This window comes from Tachypleus tridentatus, unplaced genomic scaffold, assembly GCF_004210375.1.
Source record: "Tachypleus tridentatus isolate NWPU-2018 unplaced genomic scaffold, ASM421037v1 Hic_cluster_1, whole genome shotgun sequence".
Classification (NCBI taxonomy): domain Eukaryota; kingdom Metazoa; phylum Arthropoda; class Merostomata; order Xiphosura; family Limulidae; genus Tachypleus; species Tachypleus tridentatus.
Genome location: NW_027467777.1, coordinates 18,726,306 through 18,734,403, shown reverse-complemented (window position 1 = coordinate 18,734,403; position 8,098 = coordinate 18,726,306).

The window sequence follows — 8,098 nt, the reverse complement described above, 5'->3', positions numbered from 1 at the left end:
AGACTATTGTAGTTAATCGTATTCCTCTTGTTTTCCCATCAGACGTAACAGTAATTGATCGCTAACTGGATACTTTGTTGTTTCTAAGACTATTACAGTTAATCGTTGTCCTCGTTTTCCCATCAGACGTTCCAGTAACTGACACTAACTGGATACTTTGTTGTTTCTAAGACTATTACAGTTAATCGTTGTCCTCGTGTTTTCCAATCAGACGTTCCAGTAACTGATCACTAACTGAATACTTTGTTGTTTCTAAGACTATTACAGTTAATCGTTGTCCTCGTGTTTTCCCATCAGACGTTCCAGTAACTGACACTAACTGGATACTTTGTTGTTTCTAAGACTATTGCAGTTAATCGTTGTCCTCGTGTTTTCCCATCAGACGTTCCAGTAACTGATCGCTAACTGGATACTTTGTTGTTTCTAAGGCTATTGCAGTTAATCGTTGTCCTCGTATTTTCCCATCAGACGTTCCAGTAACTGACACTAACTGAATACTTTGTTTTTTCTAAGACTATTGCAGTTAATCGTTGTGCTCGTGTTTTTCCATCAGACGTTCCAGTAACTGATCATTAACTGAATACGTTGTTGTTTCTAAGACTATTGCAGTTAATCGTATTCCTCGTGTTTTCCCATCAGACGTTCCAGTAACTGATCGCTAACTGGATACTTTGTTGTTTCTAAGGCTATTGCAGTTAATCGTTGTCCTCGTGTTTTCCCATCAGACGTTCCAGTAACTGATCGCTAACTGGATACTTTGTTGTTTCTAAGGCTATTGCAGTTAATCGTTGTCCTCGTGTTTTCCCATCAGACGTTCCAGTAACTGATCACTAACTGGATACTTTGTTGTTTCTAAGACTATTGTAGTTAATCGTATTCCTCTTGTTTTCCCATCAGACGTAACAGTAACTGATCGCTAACTGGATACTTTGTTGTTTCTAAGACTATTACAGTTAATCGTTGTCCTCGTGTTCCCATCAGACGTTCCAGTAACTGACACTAACTGGATACTTTGTTGTTTCTAAGACTATTACAGTTAATCGTTGTCCTCGTGTTTTCCAATCAGACGTTCCAGTAACTGATCACTAACTGAATACTTTGTTGTTTCTAAGACTATTACAGTTAATCGTTGTCCTCGTGTTTTCCCATCAGACGTTCCAGTAACTGACACTAACTGGATACTTTGTTGTTTCTAAGACTATTGCAGTTAATCGTTGTCCTCGTGTTTTCCCATCAGACGTTCCAGTAACTGATCGTTAAATGGATACTTTGTTGTTTCTAAGACTATTGCAGTTAATCGTATTCCTCGTGTTTTCCCATCAGACGTTCCAGTAACTGATCACTAACTGAATACTTTGTTGTTTCTAAGACTATTGCAGTTAATCGTTGTCCTCGTGTTTTCCCATCAGACGTTCCAGTAACTGATCGTTAACTGGATACTTTGTTGTTTCTAAGACTATTGCAGTTAATCGTTGTCCTCGTGTTTTCCCATCAGACGTTCCAGTAACTGATCGTTAAATGGATACTTTGTTGTTTCTAAGACTATTGCAGTTAATCGTATTCCTCGTGTTTTCCCATCAGACGTTCCAGTAACTGATCACTAACTGAATACTTTGTTGTTTCTAAGACTATTGCAGTTAATCGTATTCCTCGTGTTTTCCCATCAGACGTTCCAGTAACTGATCACTAACTGGATACTTTGTTGTTTCTAAGACTATTGCAGTTAATCGTTGTCCTCGTGTTTTCCCATCAGACGTTCCAGTAACTGATCGTTAACTGGATACTTTGTTGTTTCTAAGACTATTGCAGTTAATCGTATTCCTCGTGTTTTCCCATCAGACGTTCCAGTAACTGATCGTTAACTGGATACTTTGTTGTTTCTAAGACTATTGTAGTTAATCGTTGTTTTATTTGACATCAAAGTGAGCGCAGTTACATTTCCCGTGACAACATTAATACCTGTCCCCTTACCCCGATCTAGACAAATCCAATAAAACCATTGTGACATATCTGCCCATCCAAAGAGTAGGGAACATTTAGTCTTAATTCAATTCATTTTGTTCATGTGTTGTGCATAAAGTAAACATTCATTAACCTCATTTCGATCGTTGGTTCAACTACCTAACGAAAGTCACTGAACTGTGAAAAATAAGAAGAATCTGTTTGTTTTTAGTTCTAAACTTAGTTGCATTATTTCCTATTCACGGTATCAAAACTTTCTTTAGAACATAACTTGTACTCCTTCAAGATTTATTGTTGTCATTCAGAGTAAATGAAACTGTATAAATTAATGTGCTACTTTGTGAACTACCTAAAGCCACGAACTTTGAAGGGTTTTGAAATATCCTGAACAGTTATGAAGAGTTTATATAAAAGCAAAACAGTTAAAAATAATTTTTAAAATGTTTGTTTTTAGTCAGTTTTTGAATCCCATCGACAATTGCTAGTTTTAAAAACACATGTCATGTGGATTCGTGATGATTACTATAACTTTTATTAAATTGAGGATTCAGGTCTCGATCCCGTTATGTTTATAACCTTTTAATCTTAATGTTCATAGGTCTCTTAGTTATAATTATATATCTCTCTTAAAACTGCTTATATCGATCACTTAACAATACGTATATCTTTGTCATAAAATGCCTGTATCCTTCTCTTAAGAGGCTTATATTTCTCTTTTATTCTTAAGAATGTTTATATTCCTCTTGTAATAACGCTAAAACACTGCTGGCCAAAATCTTAAAGCCAATGAACGTAAAGTAAGAATATGAATTTCGTGTTGTTAGATTCAACCACTTATTTGAGTAGAGCTTCGAAAGATGAAAATAAGAAAAGGAAAAATGAAAATAAAAAACTTTTTAATATTTAATAGGGAAAATGTGAACGCTATGAAATTAGCCTAAATACTAGGTGGTCAAAAGTTTAAGACCGTACTGAAACGAAGCGTTAATCGGTAAACACGTAACAAAATTTAGTAATTTGTGTTCAAGCATTAGCGTTTTCAACATCTTCCACTGACATCTCCTGTGTTACATTGGGTAAAAACATGGCAAAGGCTAAAAAGTTGACAGAGTTTGAACATGGCTGAATTGTCGAGCTGCAAAAGCAAGGTCTCTCTCAACGTGAGATTGGATGTAGTAAAACTGCTGTTGCAAATATCTTAAAAAACCCTGAGGGATACGGAACGAGAATTTCAAGTGGTCGGCCCAAGAAAATTTTGCCGGCGTTGAGCAGGAGGATTCGACGGGTTGTCCGGCAAGACATCAGCCGATCGTCGAACCAGATTAAGGTTCTTACGACACAAAATGCAGCTCAAGAACAATAAGACAGCATATACGAGAGAAAGGCTTTAAAAACCGTAAACGTCTTCAAAGGCCACGCCTCCTTCCACACCACGAAACAGCTCGGTTAAACTTTGCTGAGAAGCACCAAACATGGCTTCCAACGTTACTGGCACTATAAGGATATCCCAACGGAGACATTTTCTACACGACACGATCAGCTTCCATCCTGATTTGGGGTGCTTTCTCCTTCCATAGAACAATGGAGCTTTAGGTTATACAGGGACGTCAAACGGCAGCTGACTACATTGGCATGTTGGAGAGAGCATGCTTATTGACTGAAGGCCCTCGCTTGTGTGGAAATGACTGGATCTTTCAGCAGGACAACGCTGCAATCCACAATGCTCGCAGGACAAAGGAATTTTCGTGGCGAATAACGTGAATCGTTTAGACAATCTAGCGTGTTCGCCTCATTGTAAATTTTTGGAGGTGGATGGCAAGGGAAGTCTGTAGAAATGGACATCAATTCCAAACAATGCATGATCTTCGTGGAGCCATCTTCACCACTTGGAATGACATTCCAACCAGCCTTCTACAAACGTTTATATCGACCATGCCAAAACGAATGTTTGCAGTTATTCGCAATGACGGCCGTGCAACTCACTACTGAGACCTCTTGTTGGGCATTTTTACCCTGTTTAGGACTTCGTTTCTTTTCATCTTAAACTTTTGACCAGCTAGTATTTTGGCTAATTTCACAGTGTCCACATTTTCCCTATTAAATGCTAGAAAATTTTTTTATTTTCCCTTTTCTTATTTTTATCTTTTGAAGCTCTACTCAAATAAGTGGTTGAGTCTAACAACGCAAAATGCATATTTTTCTTTATGTTTATTAAGATTTTGGCCACCAGGTTGTGTCTCTCTTATTTTTAATATCGCTTCTGTCTCCCTTTTATTTCACTCTTTGTCAATAACCTGGTACAAAAGAATTATTACATTTCCATTTGAAGGACAAGTATTTTAATACCCAGGATTTTCGAGAATGATTAAATTCTTCTTGCGGTATGATGTTAGATTTTATAGAAACAGAAAATAAACGAATCAAGTGAAATGGTGGAGAAGATGAGACGGATAAGTTCAGTTACGTTTAGGATGGCGTGTGTACCAGTAGCAAAACAGTACCGAGTCTGACAACGAAAGAAGAGGCGAGCGACTTGGCAGTCAGCAACAAATTAGCAAACATTTGGCCGGAACCTAAAGATCCCGTAAAAAATATCCAAATAACAGAACACAAAACTTCATAGAGTGGTGGAATGTAAGAAACATATGCGTCTGTTACTCATACGGTGATCCTGTAATCTTTTATGAATTTGATGAATATGAATCACTCAAGTTTCTATCTTCTAATGAATTATTTAACCAAACAAGTTGTTCACAATACTAGAAATAAGTTTCTTATCTCAGTGGTAACTCGAACGATAGAATAGGCTATGAAATTATTTTTAGTTTTTTCGACTACTTGTTCTTGAACGATTCACACTAATAAATCAATTGTGTATATTCCTAAGATGATATATAAACTTAGGAATTTTGTGTTGAGGTAAAGACAGCTCACAACACCATTGGTATACTTATCGCTTCATAACTATAATGACCTAACATTCTTTCAACTTGATGTAAATATGAGTAGCATCTCTCAGGAAACGACTTAAATGTTTTGTCAAACAAAACCTATAACCATTAATTGTTGTTTTATATTAGTTTCGTTGGTATCGGAATAAATCTGCTTTTATAATATAAATTTTTGCCTTAATAAAATCGTTTTGTTTTTGGTAATGTTGTAGTAACCGATAAGTTGTTTAAAGTTTTCTTGTTAGTAAAGCCGTCGTATTTGTTGTAATGTTGTAGCAACCAACCTGTTATTAATTTGTTGCTTTTAATGGAACTGTTTTATTTCTGTGTATGACGTTGCTAATAAAATATGTGATTACAGTTTAGTATTTTCTGTTAGAAGTTTTGTCCCTGTACTGAGGGTAAATTGCACGTGCGCCGACAAGTTCGCGAGTCTACCTTGAAACAAGAAATTTTGGCTGGTATCCATAACCTTTCACCTTTTAATTACCACCGCAGCTTGAGATGTTTCCATTTAAACCACGGTTTAGATTCATAATAATTTTTAGATAAGTCTTTGAACTAAAACAACTTGTTTCTTAAATAGTAGGTAAAATATTTTACTTCATATGGCAGTAGATATTTAGTTTCCACGTGTTGTCATGTGATACCAACAGGAGATATGAATACAGTATCATCCCGATTTATTACTTCAAGATTTTGAAATGAAGAATAATAGGTTTCAGTTTCTTTTTTTAGCTATTATATTCGGTTAGCATGGGGCTTCATCTAAAGTGCTGGAAGTTATTTCGCTTGCATTAATACGGTAGTAATAGATTCGTGTTACATGACACTCAAACAGACTATCTTAAATTCAGATATTCAACTCCGTATGGTGTTGGAACTGTAAGTTTTCATATGTGGAGTCACTTTTTTTTATTCGATCAGTTACAGATGTATTAGCCTTTTAATATATATGTATCTCTCTCTAGATCAGGAGAAATAAACGTAATTAATTTGTTTTCAATGCACATTTACAACAAAAACTGTTACAGCCGTTCGCTCTATTGATGTCTCCATAAAGGACGAAACTTTGAATTTTTTTGTGAGGTTCTAGATTTTACAAGTTCAGAGTGATTGACCTCACTGTTGAATAAATATTGTACTTTGTTATATTGTTATATGTTTGTGGCTCTTCTGTCTGAACCATGAAGATATTTTGTAATGTAATTTCATTTTATATTGAACATAGAAAATATCTACTTCACTATAACCGTGTACCTTGCTCCAAGAAATCTACCTTCACCCATGCTTGATTTGTTGTCATCTGTTGCCTTAAGATTATAAATATTTTGTTTTAAACATGTCTTTAAACAATTTCTACATGCATGTGTTAGAGCTTCGGAGTTGATGAACCTGATTCGATACTGTGCAAAGCCACAGAATGTTTCAAGCACTTTGAGCAGTAACTGCGTTATAAATGTGACAGTGAGTATATTAACTCGGATGGTCAATGAAAGGGTGCTGCTCTCCATCTGGTCAGTAGTTCATAATTAAGGACAGCGGCAAATAGCTTTATTGGCTTTATCCTTAATACAAAATATTAATTAATTTACCAAAATGTTTATGGATGTACGATTGTTGTCGCTGCTAACATAATAATATGAAGATAATTATATAGAAATATGAACAAATATACAATCAGTATTGGTTTTAATCCTAATTGTTACAACTGAGGTAGTTCTATGTATTTTATATAGAAATTAAACGATCTCATTCAAATGGTGTGATTTGTTCTTTCGTAACAAACACATTAATCATATAACATAAGATAACACAAAATAAGGACATCTGAACACGTGAACAGAACAACTCGGTAATTTGAAAATTCAGAGTTGGTGGTAATTTGTGGTGATTGTAAGTCGATATTTATACAAAGAACAAATACATTTTGATAGAATCGTGGAAAAATGAGAAATGAAAATAGATGACCAGCAACTGGTAAGCGGGAACAGTGTTTGTATTGGACCTATCATTGAAATTCTGAATCGTACAGAGCATAATTAGTGCTATCATTGAAATTCTGAATCGTACAGAGCATAATTAGTGCTATCATTGAAATTCTGAATCGTACAGAGCATAATTAGTGCTATCATTGAAATTCTGAATCGTACAGAGCATAATTAGTGCAACTTTCATATGCAAAGGAAACTTGTATTTCTACATTAGTGGTTTTGTTTTTCTAGGAGAACAAGTCACAAGAACAGTAGGTTTACAGTACAGCATAACAAAATTTACTTTTCCTAGTTGTGGAAGGTGACTAGTCCACGAAAGTCCCTTAATATGAAATTGTGGTGTAATACTTTAAAACGTCTACCACACACACACACACATACAATACATTTTTTCGTCTGTCTTTCGCTCGCATCAGGAATGCCACTTGAAAGACTTGTTTTAAAACCAAATTTCCTGAATGTGTGGCCCGAGGGCGCTGGATGCACCTGTACAAAGAAACTCTTGAACAGCCGCTAGGAGAAACATGAAAACTGGTCCAACAACTGAAGCGGACCTTAGACTCGTTGAAGGAGATGATATAGTCACGTTTCAAACCCACACAGGAGCTGCCTTGTGCGAATATTCGTCTATCCTCGCTACACACACACACGGAGTTTGTTAGTTTCGTCATCATCTACTAGAGTCATGTGGCACATTGATGCTTTTGTTTGTTTGTTTTTTGAATTTTGCGCAAAGCTATGCGAGGGCTATCCGCGCGAGCCGTCCCTAATTTAGTTGTGTAAGACTAGAGGGAAGGCAGCTAGTCAACACCACCCACCGCCAACTCTTGGGCTACTCTTTTACCAACGATAGTGGGATTGATCTTTACATTATAACGTCCTCACGGCTGAAAGGGCGAGCATGTTTGGTGTGACGGGGATTCAAACCCGCGACCCTCGGATTACGAGTCGAGTGCCTTAACCACCTGGCCATGCCGGGCCACACTGACGCTAAACGAAATGAAGAATTGAGGTTTTACCATTTTGCTTCATGCCGATAACCCAAATAACCTGTGATCTCGATCTAGCGAAGAAATGTAAATACAACGAATATTTTTAAAGGTTCGTAATTCCTATAGAAAAAACTATGGCGCTTCAGATTTGTCTAGAATTTAAAGTTTTAACCTTTACTCTGACCTAACCTCTGACCTA